This window comes from Hirundo rustica, chromosome 1, assembly GCF_015227805.2.
Source record: "Hirundo rustica isolate bHirRus1 chromosome 1, bHirRus1.pri.v3, whole genome shotgun sequence".
Classification (NCBI taxonomy): domain Eukaryota; kingdom Metazoa; phylum Chordata; class Aves; order Passeriformes; family Hirundinidae; genus Hirundo; species Hirundo rustica.
Genome location: NC_053450.1, coordinates 103,230,201 through 103,251,876, shown reverse-complemented (window position 1 = coordinate 103,251,876; position 21,676 = coordinate 103,230,201). Strand labels below are relative to the sequence as shown.

General features: G+C 40.3%; 1 long non-coding RNA gene across 1 annotated transcript; it reads right to left on the bottom strand.

Moving 5' to 3' along the window:
• Nucleotides 1-8,586: 8,586 nt before the first annotated feature.
• On the bottom strand, nt 8,587-11,042 carry LOC120758192 (uncharacterized). The gene is made up of 2 exons (XR_005702799.1): nt 10,921-11,042; nt 8,587-9,925 (listed from the first exon to the last, which is right to left on the bottom strand). It is a non-coding gene; the product is annotated as an uncharacterized LOC120758192 (long non-coding RNA).
• Nucleotides 11,043-21,676: the final 10,634 nt, after the last annotated feature.

The window sequence follows — 21,676 nt, the reverse complement described above, 5'->3', positions numbered from 1 at the left end:
GAAAAAAGCTGAACAGCATGGTCTTCCAGTTCCTTGCAGAGCAATAGTTTGGTGGAAACAAGTGACAAAACCCTCCCATTTGTACTGTTCTGCTCTTTGCTTTTTAGTTATTTATTCTGTAAGCAAATTCTCTTTCCTAGGCTAAGAGTGGGGATCCCATAAGAGGTAAGATAGCATCTGTGTAAGACCTGACAGTAAATAATGTTGCCCAAACTGCAGAAATACTTGTGTAGGTGCTCAGGAGAGTTCCTGTGCAATTGCACAGTATGGTACACTGAGGTATGTGAGTGCTACACACTGTGACCTTCGCACCCTAAGCTGTGACTGCCCTGTCCCTTGGCCACATGGCAATCCTAACACCTGTGTTTACCATCTTCAAATGAAGATGTGGAAGCTCAGTAACTTCTGTAAACAGCAGGGCTGAGACCTGCTCACAAACACCCTTTCCAACAAAATAAATGCCACAATCAGGGCTGAAGGTTTTAACAGGAGCTGTTGCAATGTGCTGCAGCAGTTGTTTAATGCTGCCTGGTGAGCCTTACACTGCATGAGGTCCATGAGCACTTTCGCCTCAAGTGCAGGGTGTTTTCCCAGCAGGAAATGTTCCTTCTTGATTCACTTGCAGGCTACACTATTTCAATACTAGAAAAGCTGAGTTCCTGCTATCAATTACATTTTCAAAGCCACTTTATTATTTGAGAGAAGGGCTAAGTGCATAACGTGAAACCACAAAAGTGCTTTTTTGGCGTTCTTTAACTTAGGAAGAAATGAGTATGCTAATTTAAGGTTGTTGTAACTGTTCTCAGACTGAATTTCATCCCAGGGAAAAGTTATTATTGCTATGTACCTTTTGAAAAAGGGGGAAAAAGTGGCTTTATTAAGAAGATGACCTTCACCAGAAGTAATAGCCACAGTATCACCATCATTCTACTAACGGCACACACAGAAGGAAGGTGCCCAGTGATAAGAAAACAGAAACAGGAAATCTGGACAGTTCAGTCAGTCCTTTACTCTGCTGTTGACACACTTGGCCTCAGGCAAGCCCAGGGAATTTAGTGAAGCATTTCCTCTGACTCAGTTGTCTTGGAGTGAGGCTCTTAAAAATCTCTGCAAGTTCAGTTGGTCTCTCTTTAGAATTGAGATATTGAATAGTCTCAGAAAGTAATTCATTAATCTTTGTAAAACACTTTCTAACACTTTGCCAAGACTACTTGCTGATTATTGCACACAGTAAGTGATATGTATGGGTGTAGATATACCATTATGTCCATATATAAGAAGTCATTCTTCTCCCTGTGAAATATTTCCAGATAAATTGACGTATTTTTTAATGGCAAGTACGTTTTTATTAATAAAAAGGAAAAAAACTTAAACATACTTTTACTTATAGGGGCAATGTAAAAGGCTCCTCTATCGTCTCTCAGTGGATCACTTCCATAACCACTTTAAACTGGCTTAATGCCAAGTGCAGCCACCAAAAAAAAGGTAGTTTTATCCTCTCCCCTACCTCTTTTTGCATGCATTCTTGTGCTGGCAATGATTGCTGCATCATATACTGATATCTCTTTTTAATTTCTCCCCCTCCTCTGAATATTTTTTGGGTAGATACCTTCCTCCACAAGTTCTGCGGCTGCATGGCAGCAGGAATGCTTGAAAGGTAATGCTCTACATCGACCCTAAGCCAACCTTTATCTCAGATGATGGCTCCAGGACTAGGAAAATGATTGTCAACCAGAGCACAGAGGATCTGGAGTTGCAGAAGTGACACACCAACCATTTCCCAACCCTCCTGTGCTTACCAGCTTCTGAGCAGCACCAAGTCTGCCTGTCAGCTCAGCAGCAGCCCAGTCTGCATTTCTCTGTGGTGCATGTGAGCTTTCAGCATTACCATGTGAAATCCCTCTCTGAGTACAAATACCACATGGAAGAACAGCAACATGAGCCTAGTGTAAGAGCTTGTAAAAGCTGACTGTGCTGAGAGCCCAAATACACACACACAAGCCCTAACAATACTTTAAAAGTCTAATAAGAAATGGCTCATTTGCCAGAGAAAGAAGAACAGTTACCCTGGCAGCACGTGTTTTATTTATAGTAACAGGTAGTATTTCTGAGGACTGCCAAATACTCAGCAGAATGCAACCGATTGCCGTACAACTATTAATAATAAATTTTAACTCTTAGATGATCAGCTCCCTCAGATTCCTTTGCTTCCCCTGTCGAGGCAGTGGAGCAAAGCATGCTGACAGCTTCCATAAATAGCAAAGATTTAAATTATTCAACAGCAGGCAAACGGGATGCACAGTTATACAGAATGTGAGCATCTCCCTTGCTAGCTCTTAGAGCCCAAGATAGCTGAAGCATTTCCTTGTAGACATCAGCCAGCTCCAACATAAAAGAGCAATACAAGAGCACAGCAACAAAGGAGTAGTTTTGTCTGCAGAGTTACACAAGGGACCAAAACTTTCCTGACTCTTAAAGTTGACTTTGGCAACTAATAAACTTCTTGCTTTTATGGTGGAAAAAATTGTATTTCCTACTTGAAGAACACTCTGTACTTTGAAAGATGTTTAGAAGCAAGAAACCTGGCTTTCCAAGGGTACTTAGATACACTGCTGAAATGTCACTGACATTCACAAAGCCACCCCTTGGTGACAACTAACCTTGTAGGTGTGTAATGGTACATTACAGTTACATTATATAGGTCCATTATAATACATTACAATAGCCATTGTTATTTATAAAGACTATCTGTAAGAAGGGAAGCTTAGAGATAGAAGGTGGACAGCAAGGTGTGAGGATTCCCAGGCCAACACCTGATGCTTCTCCAGGAGGCCAAAAAGCAGCAGACTAAAACGCCACAATAACACGTCTGAGCTGCTTCCAACACCACGTTGGTGTATTCAGCAATGGCTCAGATGCCTTCACATATCCCACTGTTCAGGACTTGGCACCACTGCCCAAAGGCCCACAGCCCCAAGCCACCAGGTATCTGGTGCACATCCAAGGCCCACCACGAGTGACAAAACACAGTCCATCTGCCAATTTCATGTGCCAGGATCACGCCAGAGGGTGTACTCTCCATGCACTGGCGAGGAAGTCGGCAGACACCACCACCGCTTCCTCCTGCTCAGTGGCTTAGGATGCTTGCCTGGAAGGCTCCAGGAATCAGTGCAGTGTCTGTGGCTTTGGGAGATATAGATCAGGTATTCTAGACAGAGGAAAGAAAGTTTTGAACAGAGGCCTCCTGTGCAGGAGGAAGCAGTAGCCAACAACCTGTTGGCTACAAGGGGAAGGTGCCATGCTGATTCCTTCTCTGGCCAGCTACTGAAGTAAAGCTGCCTTAGAGAGCGGACTCCTTACTTATGCTTGAGCAAAACTGGTTGCTTACAGTGAAGAAGAGATGCTACAATCCTAATCCAAAATTTCCTCTGTAGTACCCATCAAGCAGAACTGTCTCCACATAAAAAAACCAGATCCAAGAATAAAAAAAAAGTCCCTTATAAATGAGTGAGCCTCATGTGCAAAAACCCAGCACGGCCCTTGAATATATACAAATATCAATGTATCATGTAAGGATCTTGTGACATGTGACTTTACCTATGCTTAACATGAGGCAAATATTTCTTGGGTTCAGGGATTAAATTTTCATCCTGCAAACAAATAACACCATGGCAATTAATATAAACCAAAAAGAAATATAGGCTACAAGATTATTCATTTCAACAAAATAATCCTAGTATCTGAAACAGAGTGCCTGAATATTCAAGAAAAATGAGTTGAGCAGAATGTGCAATCACATTGGGAAAATCTATTACTTATTCAGTAGCAAATGCATTAAGGATATCATCACAAGAAGTAGCACTGCCAAGTACTATTAAGAAGCTGTGTATTGAGTCAGGCTGCTTCTCATAATTTATTAAATGAATGCCTCTTTCTCCATTCCAGCAAAGACTGGCTTCTGAGATTGTGTTGCTAAGAATGATTGGATGAATTGCTTTCTTCTGGACAGTTTTCCAAAGAGTGGTGCTTTCTATTTGCTTCATGCACTGTGGAAAAACAATGCCTGATGTTAATGAGAGTCCCTGTGGGCTTGGCAGCCCCTCAGCAGCGTGGCCCCGAGCTCCAGTGAGGAGTTGGGAGTGTTTATCCTCTGTAGAGTTCTGCAGGAAAAGTCAGCTAGTCACCTGCTCTGCTACAGAGCTGAAGGCTGGGAATTCCCAGGGAGTAACATATGAAATTCTGGATGGTTCATAAGCATGGCACAGCCCTAGATCCCCGCATCAAGCCTAGAAAATAAAACAGTATCTCTCCTAATCTCACTACTCATTTTTTTCTGATTTTCTTCAGGCTATTAGTATCACATGCCATCCAGAAACCCCAGAAAGCACTGGCACAGGAGTCACTACAGCTGCTCCAACATGTACCATATGAGGATTCTCCTCAGCTGGAATCATCCTTAAACAGCTGCAACCCACCAAATTTACATTTCCTTTTGCATCAGGGAGCCTGTGCAAAAATGTACCTAAGAATCAGATAACAGGGCTGTCCAAAAACGACTTTGTATTATTTCCAGTAAGCACATACATTTTCACAATTATTTAGCTGATGAGAGAAGAAAAATGTCCCACAGGAGTGGGAGCAAATCTCACAACCACAGAACGATTTGGGTCAGAAGGGACCTTTAAAGATCATCTAGTCCAACACTCCTGCCATGGCCAGGGATTCCACCCACTAAATCAGATTGCTCAAACTCCCATCCAATCTGTCCTTGAACACTCCCAAGAATGGGGCATTCACAGTGTATCTGAACAACCTATTCCAGTGTTTCACTGCCCTCACTGTAATATGTCTTCTTTATGTTCAGTCTAAATCTACCCTCATTCAGTTTAAAACCACTGCTTCTTGCACTGTCCCCATAGGCCCTGGTAAAGTCTCTTGCCATCTTTCTTGTGAAGATCCCTTATATATGAATATGACAAGATCCCATTACAGTCTCCCCAGATCCTTTTCTTCTCCAGCCCTTTGTCAGCAGCTGTCCCATCTCTCCCAGATGAGTACACACAGGTTTGGGCTGACTTCTCTGGCATTCTAGGCAAAGTCTTTAAAAAAATGCAAGGCCAAAACAAAAATCAGGAACACCTTGAAAAAATTTTCATATGCAGGAGCAGGTAACATGTCCCTGCAAACATTTTTAGGAGAGTCACACTTATTAATGCCCTGCTTCCTTTTACAACATTCTTTTCAGGCAACAGCAAATGCTTCATTGTCTCAGGAATTCTCTGCATTTTTATTGTTAATAATGCTATTTGTGCTGGCTTGAAAGCAAAATCAGTGAGAGACTCCAAGTCAGAAAAAAAAAAAAAAAAACCAAAAAAAAAACCACCAAAAAAACAATTTACTAGGAGGGAAATGAAATAAAATAAATGCAATAGTACAAAAGATCACTGGCAGAGTCAGGACACAACCTGATACTCTGTAGTGGTGGTAGTAGCAGTCCAGACAAAGTAGTCTTGTTGAAGCAGTGATCCCGTAGAAAGGTCTGGTAGCTCTTGTCCTCTGGGAATCCAGTGGGTAAGGCTGCCTGTGCTGTCCCAAATCCCAGATTATATCCAGGTGGGAGTGCTTGGCTCCTCCCCCTGAGCAGAGCATCTCACAATGGGCTGATATCATTCTATGAGTCTTGCAATGGGTCCTTGATTGCCCATCAAACAGAGATAGCTCTCGGAGGGAGTTATCTATGAGTCATGTGGCAAGGCATTGATGGGCCATTAACAGAAGATAGAGGGCAAGAGAAACACTGCCCAACCTAGTTTCAACAGCTCATGTAGATGGTGATAGAATACATACTTTGGGCAAAGCTTACATTGTAACCTAGGACACTATTACAGGAAATTATAGCTGTCCAGGGAACCCATTCTGTTTAGCCTCCACACAAGTAAACAAATAATCCTCAAAAATTTAATATCTACACATATAGTTAATTTGGAGGTGAGTTTGAAGTCTCAGTATAAAACCCCCTTTGGAGAAAAACAAGTCCTGTGCGTTTCCCTTGTAGGCTGCCATAGCAAATTTTCAAGCAGCCGTAGGAATTGAAATCTCCAATTTCACCATTTAGCTTAACCTAGCCTCCTTCCCGTCCTCCCTGGAGCATTTGTGATAAGCAGCTCGCCTCTATGATAAATCCTAATGCTTGGCAGTTCTATCTGCAAACAAAAGACAGTCCTCTTGATAGACAACCCCAGCTTCCCAAGCTCAGAATGGGATTTCCCTCTGTTTTGGTAGCACACACACTGCCATCGATCTCCTCACCTCCCTTGGAAGCCACCACAAATGCATCCAGCTGTTTCAGCAACAAGTCAACCACTTGCAGGGGGTTAAGCTGCAAGAAGCCATCTCCATTTATTTCCATGCAGATCTGCTGCTATAACCTAAATGAACACTAACCAGCTTCTGCTGGCTGCCTCAGTGCACAGGTAGCTGCCTTGAAGATGAGCTTGCTTCTCACCCCTCCAGGCTCTGCCTCAAACCCAGTTTGAGGATGCTACCAAGGCCACAAGGGACAAGCCTGCACCAGCACTTTGTGCTTTCCCAGGATAAATGTGAAACAGCAGTACAGAAAATTTCAAATAAATCCCATAATTAGCAGACATGCACACATTATTCTATTTTTCCTTTCAGAAAAATTTTTGCTTTCCCATCACAAAACACATCACAAACTATTAAACTAGATATTCAGATGACTATATTCTTCCCCACGTGTTTGAAAATCTGACAACAAATGTTCCAAAAGGAAAATGTTTTTTCTTTTTTGTCCCTTAGCTTCTCTTCCCCAACATCTTCATCCATCTTACAAAGCTCAATTTTTCATGCAAACTGTACAGCTAATTCACTCAGTTGTTTTGATTTTACATTTCTGGGTTGCTATGATGCTAGTATCTGTGGGAAAAGTTCAGTAAATCCGTATAAGGGATAACAGATCTACCCTGTTATATTGAAAGAGGGCTGGCTGGAAGCTTTTTGCTTTTCCCACTTTCAAAAAAGTAGAATGAAACCTCAATAGAGAATGAAGACTTGAAAATATTGTTGAAACACTGGAGGAAGCAGAGATGGCTGTTCTAATTCTCATGCACCACATATCTCCAATGAGCAGGATAAGAGGGAGAAGAAGAGGCAAATTATTTCTTTTGGATTATTTCCTCAAGGAAAATAAAGTTTAGTTTAAATTAATGTTTGGAAACAGATGCAGGACAGATACAGCAGAAAGACCACCCTGGATATCTGAAATAAAATGAAAACAGCCTGGCTTCCTTTCTCATTCAAGCTGAGAATAAGTGTGAAGTGAATGTTACTATCTTTGTCCTGAGCAACAGGTTTCTAGGAGAAGTGAAATTCACCTTGGCTGTAGGGATTTGTTTCTCTTTCTGTTGTTTCCACTGTGGGACAGAGAGAGTACCCCCAAACTCTCAGACATAGGTTGTAGCTTCAGGTTAAAATTCCCTCACCCAAACACTCTTTCTTGTTTTCCATGAGGCCATTGGCATGGACCTCTCACAAGCCTCTCTCATGCCTCTGTCAAGAGGCTTTGCTTTCTCATTTGAGGTGGTCATTCCCACCGCATCTTACTCATTCCATGGTCTGCAGAATGCAAACCTAGCACTCAGTAGACATTGGGAGAGATGGAGACAAAAGCTGCAACCAGGCAGCATAACCTACAAAATCACATACAATCATTAGCTTTTTCTGCTCAAAGAAGTGGGCTGAGGGACTCAGGACAAGCAAATCTGAAACCCTAGCACATGTCTGCATAAGTGTCTGCAAGAAGAGAAGGCAGCTGGAAGCCTGCTGGCAGACTTTGTGCTAGACAGAGCTCTGCATCTGGGAGGCACAGCACCAGAGATCAGAAGAGCCATGATGTGATCTGGAGCTGTGACTGCATAATTGCTGTATTTTCTTATTACATCTGGCAACAGTTTCATCAAGGGTTCAGCTACTTGCTAGGTTGGTGTGTCAGACCATGTATTTATTTCCCAAGCCACTGTGCTGACAAAAACTCAGTGGGAGAGGTGCTGCTGGTGCGATGCGCCTCTGTGGAGAACAACGCTTCTCCCTTCTGCCGAGTTTCTGTCAGCGTGAGCTGCTGCTTCTTGTAAATGTCTCTCTCAAAATGCTTCAGAACTCCTGAAAAACTTGCCAGAGCACAGTTTGGCCACTGTGGTGGAGGTGCCTGCATCCCAGCCTCGATGACAGCAGAAGGGAACCTTCCCAGCCTCCACTGTCACACACCAGTAAAGCTGTGGGACATGAGTCTGGCTCAGTAGGGAGTGACTACCAATATCAGCCACAGCTCCTCTGTGTTCATCCTCCCTGTTTCATTCAGCATCCCTTTTTGTGGCTTACCCATCCATCATGATTCAACACAAGTTTTCTTACTCCCAGCACTTGCTTTCCTCACAAGCCTGGCAGCCTTTGTGACCTCCAATATATCTGGCAGCTGGCTCAGTACGCACCCATACATTATTTTACTGAAGAAGTTTAGTCTAGTTCTGAGGGAAGGGTCAGTGGTACAGTAATTAGCTGAAATGTAACAAAGTACAGTGCCTCGTGCAAATGCATCCTTCCTCTGGTTTATCTGAAGCAGGAGAAGTAAAGACCATAAGCTCAACACAAAAGAGGCAGGGAAAGAGTCTTCTGGAAGAGAGTGAATTGAGGAAATACTACAGTTTATTTGGGAAACCTGTATAATTGCCTGAAGCACTGCAAATACTTGCTTTCAAGATTTTGTAAATTATATTTCTGCTGCAAAGCCAATTTCAACTCTGCCAATTGGTCAGAAATTATCTAGAGGAATCACTCTTCCACTCCGTTCTCTGTTTAAAGAAGTTCTCAGAACCCTTGCTAGCATAGACAATACGATGTTTGCCTTTGTAGATCTGGGGTGGGAGTGTGGTGGTGGTAGAGCTTAACTTCTCTTTATGTCACCTGTCATATTCTGCACCAACCCACACAATCACAAAATAAACCATATTTCACCTGCCTTATAACTGTCTCTGGCACTACTTCTTTATTCATTATCCAGCTGTATTACTGGAATATTTCAGGTCATAGAATAATTGCTTGATAAATTAACTTCACAATTTTCCCAAGAGGAGCTGGACTACACAGACACAATTTACTAGGTGCTCAGTTGTCATAAACTGTTAAAAAAAAGCTAAATCAGGACAAATAAAAACATTAAAAAAATACAACTGGAGACTATAAGTGAAATTTTCAAAGCAGCCTATGCCTATGAAGATTAATTTTTATTTTAAAGTGCTTACACTGTGTTGGGTCTTTTTTAAATGCCAAAGTATTTTGTTTCATTAAATTCTGTCAACTTCTTCATGCCTTTTCACTTCTGGCTTCCTCCCATGGCTCCCATTCTAGGTTTCCCCTAGAATTCTGCCCAAAACAGAAGTTCTCTGGCTATTAAATAAATCTAGGAGCAGCCACACTCTTCAAACACACTTGTAGAGCAAAGGCTGCTTCTGTACTGGAGCAGGGGCAAGCAAAATGTATGGCCCACATTCTGCTGCTCTAACCCAAATTTTGAAGGGAAAGTTATACCAACTATACTGTTATGAATGGGCTGGGAGACCAGCTCCAAAATTATTTCAGCTTTTATTAAAAAAAAACCCAAAACAACAGCTTTTATGGGAGGTGGGGGTAGGCACACACCGCTGCTGCTCCCACAAGGACCCAGGGAAGGAAGCGATCATTTCCATCTCTGCAGAGTGGATCTGGGTCTTCTTGCCTCATGAGAGTCTCCAGGAAGACATTTGCTGGCTCTTTGTCTATGGGTGCCATGCTGTTTGAGTGCAGTCCTGGTCATGGCGACAAGGTGAAAAGCTTTGGTTGGTGGTCTGATGTTCTTTTCTGTTTTCCCCATCTAAAAGTGTTTAGAGATCTTTATTGGTACTAGGGCTCATGGGGTTTAGGGGTTTTTGTCTGCTCATTTGACTTCTGCCAGGTACTAGGCCTTATGGGAGTCTCGTGGTTGCATAGGAGGTGGTGCAATCTTCTGCCATCATGGATACAAAGGGAGCAGCAGGGCAATACTCAACAGTAAGGGGGGGATATGAACTAAGAACTGATTAACTTACGAGACATTTACAGAACATTTTAGCAAACAACTGTGTAACTTAACATTGAAACAGGTAATTAATCTTTAGAAAATTTATTTCCTATATCCATCTTATTAATACAACCTTTCTTTTTCTCCAGTAGAAAAAGAATAGCAAACCCAAAAATATCCAACTGAAACCAGCTACGCAGCAAAATTAAGGAGGGAAAAATATTCCCTGAGAAATGACATCTCCCATTAGCTATAGTTATTAACTCAAAGGTAAGGAGGCAAAGAAGGAAAGCATACTTTTTTTAGTTTCAGGTTTTGTCCCATAAGAGCTGGAATAACTTGATAGATAAATCCAACACAACTTCATCACAACCACTCAGCTGTGGAATGATTAAATCCCAGAATTAATGCAAGCATTTCCTAGGCTAAATAAAATTCTATCAAACCTGATTTCCACAGCTGGATTATGGCTTCTTAGGTTAGAGCAAGACAGGCAAGATTAGCCGAAGTCCTTCAAAAAGGAAGCCCACCTAAAATAGCCTGTGCTTCATTATCAAGTCAAATTTGACTGATTTATATCTTTGTCACAACCCTAAAGAACTCTGCTACACATATGACAAAACTGTGAGCCCCGATCTCTACCTCAAAGGAGCTCCAGGCAACAAGTTTCAGGAAGCAGTTTCACAGCCTGTATTAATCTTTGCAGTGCAGAGGTGTCATCGAGATAGCCACAGCACTCAAGAGTGCTTCTTTAAAAACTTCAGGGGGCCTCAAGTATCAGTACCTTGTCATTGAAACGTTTTCCATACCTTTGCTACATTCCATGAGTCACTGCACACAGCTCTGGCTCTTTCTCTCCTTCTTCTCTCTGCACTTCTGGCTTGCTGCTTCCTGACCCTTCCTCCTCACAGCATGGCCAGCAGACTCCAACTAACTGGCCACTCCGTCACCTAACTCACTCTTATATCACCCACAGCTGCGAGGGCAAGGCTGTTCCCACTCTTTGGTAATTAACACAGCTGCAATATATCAGGGGCAAGAGTGCCTTCAGCACTATCTCTATCTGTTCTCCCACACAGAGGCTGCTAAATTTTGCATGCAATATTTACCCAGACCTGTAGGTAGGGGTGTGATCTTGCCTTTAAGCAAGAGCTCACCACTACTGCTATGGAAAATAAAGTGGAAGATGAGAGCTCATTTTTCCCTGTAGTGTTAGATGTTGGCTACCTTACAAACAGCTGGGTGGTTTTCCTAAAAACTCACTACCAGTATTCACAACTACTGCCTCAGCTGAGGAAGATGGGGAAGGTTCAGGGTAGTAACTGAACTTACATGTGACATTTTGTTTCATTGGAAGCCCTTTATTTTTGCTAAGAAAATGTTCACATGCTCCCCTCAACTACTGCCAGTTTAATTACACCTTCAATAATTCAGTCAGTGGTTGCTCAGTCTTCCCAGCTGAAGTATTAGCAGAGTGGAAAACTCCACAGCAGAGCATGTGAGGTGGAGCACTCTAGGAAGGCAGCTGCAGCTGTGCAGACACAACATCTGGGACAGTGAGTCCTGGAGCTATTCTCCATCTGAGCCTAATTTCACATCTCCAAGCATACAGGATCTGCCTTCTTCCCTCCCTGCTTCCCTCTCCTTCTGTCTTTTTGTTTTTCTTCCTTAAAAACCCTTTGCATCACCATTCCTGAACAAAGCTTTTGTGTGGTTTTCCCCAGTAAACTGAGTGGAAATACCAGGTCCCAAACACATTTCAAAGCAAGACATCAGAAGAAGGAAACATTTGTTTTCAGGAGAAGAAGGGAAGGACATAGGCTATCTCAGACTTTAGTGGGTGTGAAGATAAGGGTTCTATACAATAGCTTATAATGAATTGTTAGGGTTGGAAGTGACCTCTGGAGATGATCTAGTCCAACCCCCACAATCCTTGGAAGAAAATATGGGAAGAAAGTGGCCCTGCCCATGGCATGTAGGTTGGAACTAGATGATCTTTAAAGTCCCTCCCAACCCAAACCATTCTTTGATACAATAGAATGGGTCAGAGATGTGTCTATAGTGAAACAAACTGGATAGCTTCACTTCGATAAAGGAATGTGGAAAGCAAGAGGGATAACAGATTTGGAATTATACATGAAATGGCAGAGAGAAAGTAAAAAGGTACTTTTTAATGACATAATTAACTATCCTTACGGCAGCTTTCATTCAGTTGTTAAGTCTGCATATATACTTCCCATAGTGATCCACATTTCTAGTTATTAACTTGTGACAAGGTCACCCACTTGAAAAGAATTTCTGAACAAGGCAATGAAGTAATTACTTTCTCTGTTAGAGAACTTGTTTAGCCAATAACAGTTATTAAAATAATAAGAATTTTTCTGCTACTTAGAAGAATATATGGAATATATGTGTGAATAAGTACCAGGAAAAAAACCTTACCCCTCAAGAGAAGTGATTGGCTAATTAAACCATTCTCATACACAGACACAATATTAAAAATTAATTAATTACAAAACATGGTTTTCTGCTGGCTTCAAGAAAAACCATGCATAAATTAATTGAAAGGTATAGCAGCCAGATACATTCCATGGCAAGGGAATCAAAACTGTGATAGTCATTACAGGATATAAAATCTCTAAGTGGTGGTGGTCTACAAGTAACAATCCACGCTGTCTTTGCATGCCCCTATGAGACTAATGTACTTACAATACAATCTTGGCACTTATGAGATCTCTGCTTTCCCTATAGAGCACCAGCACTGAGTACTCTCCAGCTGTTCAATCTTCTTTCCCCTCCATACACATTTCCATATTGCTGCTTTTCTGATAATCCCCCATGGCCTCAGGACTTCCTCTGTAACTGAAACAAGATATAAAGCCACATTAGACTCAGCATAATGAGTGATGCATCAGACCTCTTCTTCTACATGTTGCCAGCATCATTCAAGCTGATCAGAAAGAAAAAAAAAGTAGATACACATCTCTAGGTGAGAAAATGAAGGCTCCTTCTCAGCGTGGACTCTTCATTGTTGTTAGCGTTACGTACTGCTGCCGCTGGAGCTGTGCAAACACAAAGCTGTCTTTTGTAGGGGCTGAATGTCACTGAAGCACAATGTCCTTTTCTTCATAGGAAAACACAAACTGGAAAGAAGAAGTCAACAAAGTACAGGGAGTCCTCCATATTTATTGACTGTCTCAAACTACTCTGAAAGTAATTTTCACCAAGTTTGTTGACCAGTTCTAGAGCTTTGGCTCCGGATTTTGCTTTTGAAGGAAAATGTCTGAGGAAGAGACAGGAATTGTGGCAGTCCAGGATTTCAAACAAAATATGGAGGAATTCTGAGCATAGTGCTTTATTTCTGCCCTGCACAAATCCATTTTTTGCAAAATCCGGAGGGCCTACTGCAGCTCCCAGCAAGAGCTGGCTGGAATTATGGGACCATGCTTTTCCCCATGTGTGCTGCTTACATCAATAGTTTACCAAAGGTGAAATTAGCCCTAAGCCAATACATATAAAATAGGAGGAGGATAGTAGGAAAATCAGGCTGTTTGAAATGTAAGACCTTCTTTTAAGAAAGATGCTGAACATCTAGCATTTTCTTAAAATTTCGAATAGGGAAAATATGTGATTAGGTTGGGAAATCACAAGACATGCCAAAGATATGCATATTTAAGCAGTAAAGGGGAGTCCACCATGGCTAAATTACAAATTACAATGCAAATGTCTAAATATTCAAGCATTGGAGTAAGAATTGCCTCATGGATGGAGTCTGGGAAAGCAAAGCATCAAGAGGCCATGGAAGACAATAGAAAGCAGCTCTTGCAGTAGCAATAAGCCTCAAAGTTGGTGCCTGTGCTCCCTCCTGCCTCCTCAGAACCTAAGAAAGTCAGATAGTTGTTATTATTTACCATGACTACCCCTCTGAGACCTAAGGGAAGATGCTGAATGATGAAATTTAGATCCTTATTACTTGACAAAGTTAACAACGGATTTCACTCTTGAAGTAGGGCCTTGTAACTCACACTTTTCTTGCAGCTTTTTCTGCTCCCACCTCTTTTATGAAGAACTACTTGTAATCATGATTAACAGTGAATGTGTATGAGATATTCTCTTGGGATACAAATATAGAATGCACAAAAATCATCCTGTCTAACAGTGCTTCTACAGCTTTAAATTCAGCAAGGAGCTTTCATCTTTATATTTTTTTTACCTCCACAGACTGGGAAAACTCAGAGAAACATATTTAGCACTGGTCATCACTTTTTAATTTCAGCTTAATCTTTGAAAAGAACGGAATCTTGTTTAAAGTCTCAGATTCTTCTTCATATTTGTGAGGCCCAAATGTAACTATAAGATCTGTCAAAGGTTATGGAGTCTTTATTCCCCTGCTTTAAGTGCAATGTTCCTCATACAGATAGAATTCTTGAAAATCATATTAACAAAGCCAATGTCTATGCTCTTCGGAAGATACAGTCATTGCAATCAGGGTTATTAAAACATCAATAAACTGAAAAGAATTAAATTACTTTTGATCAAAACTGACTATTCTCAATTGGTTGTCTATTGAATTTGTATCAGCCAAATCAGCAAGATGAGGAAGATACACTCTGGTGGTTTGAAAATGAAGTACAACTCTTTGATCAGAAAGAAAAGGGAAGAAATTATTGCAAAATCTCTTCCTTCAAGTTTTTAAGTGTCTCACAGGAAAAAAATTCTTTGAGAAATGATCGAAACCAATTCTTTATACACTGGTCCTGCTGGTTTTGCTTGTGAATGATCTCTGGATCTATCTTATGTTCTTGGGGTTTCTCTTCCTAAGAATTTAATCACTTGTACTGTTTGTGTTGCCTTTTTTTTTTTTTTTTTTTTTTTTTTTTTTTGAGAAGAAACCTTTTACTTCTAGGATTACACATATTTTTAGATTGATATATTAAAAATTCCTGGAGACAGATTCTGCCATTGTTGTCCAGCTGAGTCATACTTTTATAAATAACCCCACTGCACAAAATAGCTTTTCTTTTAGTGCAGACACTGTTTCTGCAGATGAAAAGTGATTGTCTCTTGTCCTTGGAAGCTTCTTGCAATAGTCTCACTGTTTTTCCTTCTGTTTTAAAGTGAAAGGGGGAAAAAAATATCAATCAAGGGGGTGTGATTTAGTAATAAATCAGATTTTCAGTTTATCTGAAGGGCTATAGATAAAGGCCTTTGTGAGCCTGTGTCCCATCAAATGTTTTCACATATGGTATCTTTTCAGTGGTTTACTTGATGAGAACACAAACCAGGCCACATTAACAGTCACCACAAGTGATATTTGTCATTATTCCCTGCCCTGTGATAGCAGAGAACACAACAGGCTAATAATCTGCAAATAGCTTCAGTTCCTTCCGCTGACACCAACTGGGGAGCAATTTTGAGGAATTCACTCGTTCTTTTGGCACTTCAGTTTGCCAGCTGTCACTTAGTAATCATGTCATTTAGCTTCCAATATTGCTACTACCAAAGTGATGTATGAGGGTGTGGTATTTGCTCTGCACCCATTTCTGCAGGGCCCCACACACGAGCACTTCCCAGTTACTCAGTTGTATTTCTTGCAGCAGCTCCTATTGTATCCTTGTATCACACACAAAGACACTGGATGCCTCTTACTTCTACATACTTGCCAATGACCTTCTTGGGCTTTAACCCTTCCTCCGTTCCTTTTCCATAATAACTCTGTGGTAATCTGCTCTGTGCTGCACAAAAATACCTGACAAATATTCACCTGGAGCAAGAGAAATTGAAATGTGTGAGCATTGTCCCGAACTCCTAAAAGATTACATTCTTTATTCACAAATGGCCTTATCCAAAGGACTGTAGCAGACCTGGACCCTTGGGCTCAATGATATATCATGAAGGGTGTTGGAAACAGCTTAATTTTTATTTTCTTGACTTGCATTATAAAAATCAAAATTTTAAAAATAACGATTTCATGATCTCATTAATTTACTTTGTAACTGACAGCTTCATGTTTTATAGCCCACCTCTCAATCAGTTGGAATTACATTTTCATTTAAAAGAAATCCTATGGAAATCAATGGCTTCTTGAATACCATTATATCATTTATCCTGTTTAAGAGAGACAGAATTATGTAAGATATCTATAACTGCACAGACTCCTGATGTTATTCAAAACAACTTAGATGCTCTACTTGATCTGACTATGACTGAGTGGAAACTGTCAAAAAATGAATGAGGAGAACTTCCAAACCCAATATATTTAGAATAAACATTTTGTATAGGACTGGCCTGTCAATATCGAGCCTTAAGCTACTCCGTATAGCCCCTTGAAAACCTCTATTCTTTGTATTTAATAGTGTCATAGGTTAGTACAGTTTGGTTTTTTATTTATAAAAGAATATAAAATAATTCTCCAGGTCAGGACCTGGGAATTGCTTTGGAAGAGACAGAGACCTATCAGAGAGTTAGTTAGAATATTGACATCTACTCTGACCACTGAAATTGTTGGCTGCGACTTTGGGAAGTACCACATAAAACCTCTTGATTTCCTGTAGGTGGGTCCTTTTTCTTCTTCCTTTGGCCAGAGGGAGGCAGGTAACATCGAGTTGGGCCTGCTGCTCCCCCCTTTTGAGGGGGGATCTGGCCTGAGGCCTGGCCGGATTCCATCGGCTCCCGGGTGAAGGGGGGAAGGAGAGGTCGCTGCTTTACAACAACTGCTTTCTCTAAACTTCCCTGGAGCAGGGAGAGATCTCTGCTGGGCCCTGATAAGAGCTGTAGGTACCATTTGGGCTGAGGCCACCTCAATTTACACCGAGGGGTGGGCTGAGAAGGCATTTATGATCCTGCCTGGTTTTTTTGGTTTTTTTTTTTGTGATTCCAGACTGCCCGAGTGCTCTGATCTCTGATGTTTTTGTGAGTTCTTCCTCCCTCACCAGCACGGCCTTGAACATCTAATAGCACGAGCTACAGAGAAGACTCCAAGCAAATTTAACTCTTTCTTAGCAACATGAAGCTTCCAGAGCTTGGCCCTTCTCTGAGAGAGTAAAGAAAGACTGAGTGAACATAAAGAACAACAAGATGAAGTCAGTAAAGCAAGAATAAAAAGCCTATTGGGACAGAGGGTTGAAGAGTTGGTTGTTCTATTCTTACTTGAGCCATGGAAATGAACTCTATATTTAAGTCATTCCTTTAAATCATGGGAAATATATGTATTTGGGGAGATGATTGTTTTAATTTGTGTGTAGATTTAAGCAAAGGTGTTTGTGATGAACTAAGTAATATCCTATAAGATGCTTGAACAGAGATAGAGATGAGAAGCCCCCTGCACCAGTGAAGAAGTGAGAAGATATCTCTGTACCTTGAGGTGAAGAATCCTTTGCTTTTAAAGTTATTCATCTTTAAAAAGTGACACCCCAGTATGCAAAAGTCTAAGACCCATGACCCATAAGCAGCTTGGGAACCTGCTCCTGGGAGGGGTCACAAAGGCAGGTTTCTCCGGGCGGTTGTTTTTGTGACAGTTTAAAACCCACAAGAGAACTGTTCTAAGTTGTCAATGGGATCCATGACTCAAAAGAATACTCTTCCCCTAATGAATTGATGAAAGACTATTATCAGATAGTAAAACTAACTTAAAATTACAAGTTTTGTCTCTTTATGTTGTTTTGTAAGAAAGTGAATAGTTTGTAAGGGAAGGGAAAAGTGTTTTTAAAGTATCATTCCATTTTCATTTTTTTTCCAACTTTCTCTTTTTTCTATTCTTTTAGTGTATGTTAATAAACTATTTGTTAATTTTAAAGTTGAGCCTGCTTTGTTTTTCTCCTAGTCTCTCTCTCTCTCACAAAAAGAGTAAGTACCAAGACCAAAATTTAGTGAACGTGAAACCACTACATTAATTAGTGTTTCTGCCCAGTGTGAAATTAAAACTATGACAAATAGTAATCCCAGAATATAAAATGAAGTATATATCTTTCCAACAGCCTGTTCAAAATCCTTAGTTCCACTGAGAGAATGTCACATAATGTGCTCTAGAGCTACAGCATAATGGAAAGCAGTAAGCCATGCTGATAGATAAGCTGATGAGCTGTGTGATGGGAATGGGAATAGAAACAGCTTTAGTACACCTTGGGAATGGATGTTAAACCCGGCAGCCCCATAGGCAGGGGCTCATTGTCCTTCCTACACCATGACACATGCTACATTCATAATGCCTATTCCTCTTGGTGAGCTGATTCCAAGTTTAGGACACATAAAGTGTTATTCTACCTCACAACCAGGACATGTCAGAACATTTCTGGATGATTGTTTAGTGAGAACAGCTCCATCAGAATCACCTTGTATAGAGAGGAGTCTGTACCCTTTGAAGAAACCAAAGGAAACAGATACATGTGTATTTGGATAAGTATATCCCAATTCTTCAAAATCTTAGGATTAGTTTAAAAGGTAGAACATGACAGAAAATTATAAGCTAGGGCTGGATTTCTGCTGCTTTCACAAATCTTTGCTGCTTCATTTTTGACCCACCATCTTAGAATCAGGAAATTTGCTTTATTAAAACAAACAAACAAACAAACAAACAAACAAACAATTAAAAATCACAGAATTCAGCAGTGGCACTCCAGAGAACTCCCTGCCATATTTTCTATGTTTTCAACTCCACAAAAGCTTTGTTTTGGGTCTTCTGCTCCAGTTTCAGGTTTCTTTTTCATAGATTTATCCAGCACTTCAAATATGAAATTAATCCTATAAACTATCTTCTATGCATATTGTCCTCAACTAGTGAGGAAAATGTGGCAACTGAAATTGAAATATAGAATGTTTGAAAGACATCAACTGATTAGACTCAATTTACTACATTCATCAAAGGCAATCTTAGTTTTCAGCCATAAACCAAACCTGTTTGGTGCCCAGCAGTAGTTTCCCAGGTACGTGCTCTGCATTAAGCATATATATATATATATACTTGCATATATCCATATGTCCGTATTTCAGCACCTTGGACCAAATTCTCCCTTGAATTATACACCACTGACTTCAACAGAATCTCCTAGGAATATACAAAAGGGTATGCAAAACTAGGTTTGCAGCAAAAACGCTGCACAGCCTACTTTCTTCACATTAATTTAATGAGTTTTCCTTCCATTTGGCCTCATTCTTACGTCTTTGGCAGGTTAAGAGTGAGGAAAATTATTTGGAAACTACTCATATTTGGAAAAGTCTCATATTTATTGATCCTCCTTCACAGCATAAATTACACAATGTGGTCATGTGAGGTGAAAGAAGGAATTTTGTTAATATCTTATTTAAATATTAATTCACAAGTTCTAAAGACACAGGAACCTTTATCACTCCTGTGCTTCTAAAACATTTCAAACCTTTGATGGGGCACAAAATTTTATATTCCCTTCTGAGCAACTAATACTTTTTAAAACACCACACTGGTTTCCTTTTCTTTCCGGCTTCTCTCTGCTGTGTACAACTAGATGCTTATTGCTCTATGAATTCAAGACAATTATACCTCGAAATTCATTAAATGCCATCAAACCTATTATTTTTTGTGACTCTCTAGCCACAAAAATAAAAAGTCAACTACGTGAATATACAGGCACAAAAATATATAGGTATTGTTTTCTATAGGCATAGAAAACAACAAGAAAAGCCAGCTGTAATTAAGGAGAAAAGACAGGTAAAACTGCAATTTCAAATAATTCACCCAGCAAAGAACAGAAGTGCATAAATACAAACAAAAGCCAGCATATTAGTTCTTCATAGAGTTAAATCTAGTTGGAACAACTAATTACAATACATTGATTTATATTTCATAACAATTATTGTTATGAAATAAATTTTTCTTCAAATTTCTATCAAATTTATCAAATTCAGTCTTTTCGCAGAAGTTCTGCTTACACAGGTGGAAATTCTTTGAATCTGTTTCCTATCGCACTTGAGGTCTCGGACTTTTGTTTTACAGCTGCCTGAAAGCTGCAGTGGTCTGCCATCTAGTGCTTTGAGAGAGGGTATCTTACACCAAATGCCAGCACAGGACGTTCAAGAGAATAGATGTTTCTGTACAGAAACATTTTATTAACATTTCCTCACTAAATGGGTGATTAAGGAGGAACTTGGTTTATCAGCCTCTAAGGATATCGTAATTGGTCACTGCCAGAGATCGCCTCTATGCCTGCAGATCTTAGTAATATACAAAATTGTTTAGCAACCTGCATCTTTGTATTTTAGGAAATTACATCATCCTTATGGATCTTTCTAAAATATAAAATAAATTATTTTTTACATAAAATCCTTATAGAAGAAAAAAACATAATCAAATATCACATATATTTAATAATATGAATTTTTTAGACCAAAAAATGTCTATTTCAACTTCTAGCAGGTACCCAAAGAGTCAAAATGAAATTACTGGTGCATAAAATTTTTGTTTGTAAATGGATTCTAAAGCACAGCATTTGCAACAACCAGCTTGCCTCCTGTTAATTTTAATTTACACTGCTTCCAAAAGTGTGTTTCTATATTAGCACAATTGCTATTTATACTTTTCTAAAATTACATTTAAACAGGGCTTATTTCAAGTAACGCACCAGGCTACACGTTTTAAAGGAATTTTTATTTTTTACAATTTTATTTGAAGGTAATGGAGCTTGACACTGGCAGAGTTAATATGACAAAGCTATGAAAGTGAGCTTTGCTTCTCTTTTGAAGGAAAAATAATTCAAACAAGACTGTTCTGATTCTCACTGAAGATAATTCCTTCTATGGAAAATTAACTGGTATGACATCAATTATATAGACAAATCTTCAATATTTATCAGTTGGTTCTAATTTTTCTTTTAGATACCATGAATACCAAATTATTTTCCCCTCACATTACTCAGAAACAACTATGAAACATCACCAAGCATCTCCTCTTGTCTGAATTGCATAAATGCAGAACCAGCACAAACTATATGGCCATGCTATGAATGCTGGGGATGGAAGGGACCTCTGAAGATCATGTAGTTCAAACCTCCTGCTGAAGCAGGTTCACCTAGAGCAGTTTATGCATTGGTAAGATTCCTGCAGTCATCTCTTCGTGAGGCTCAACAGGCCCAGCTCCCTCAGCCTGTACTCCAGTCCCTTCATGATCTTTGTTGAACAAGACCGGACCCCCTGCTGACACCGAGGGAAAACTGCTAGCTACAGGCCTCCAGCTGGACTCTGTACTGATGATCACAATGCTCTGGGATCTGCCATTCAGCCAATTCTGACCTTTGGGAATGTTGTGGAAGATGGTGTCAAAAACCTTGAAGTCAAAGTGGACATTATCCACTGCTCTTCCCTCATCCCCAGCCAATCATTCCATCATACAAGGATGGCTGGCCAAGCATGATTTCCCTTTGGTGGATCCATGTTGACTACTTGTCATAACCTTCTTTTTTGTCTGCACACTTAGAGATGACAACCAGGCCGTTCCATCACCTTTCCAGGGATTGAGGTTAATGGCTTGTAGTTCCCTGGATCCTGTCCTCCTGCTTGTTCTTTTTGAAGTTCAAGTTCTCATGTACCTCTCCATGA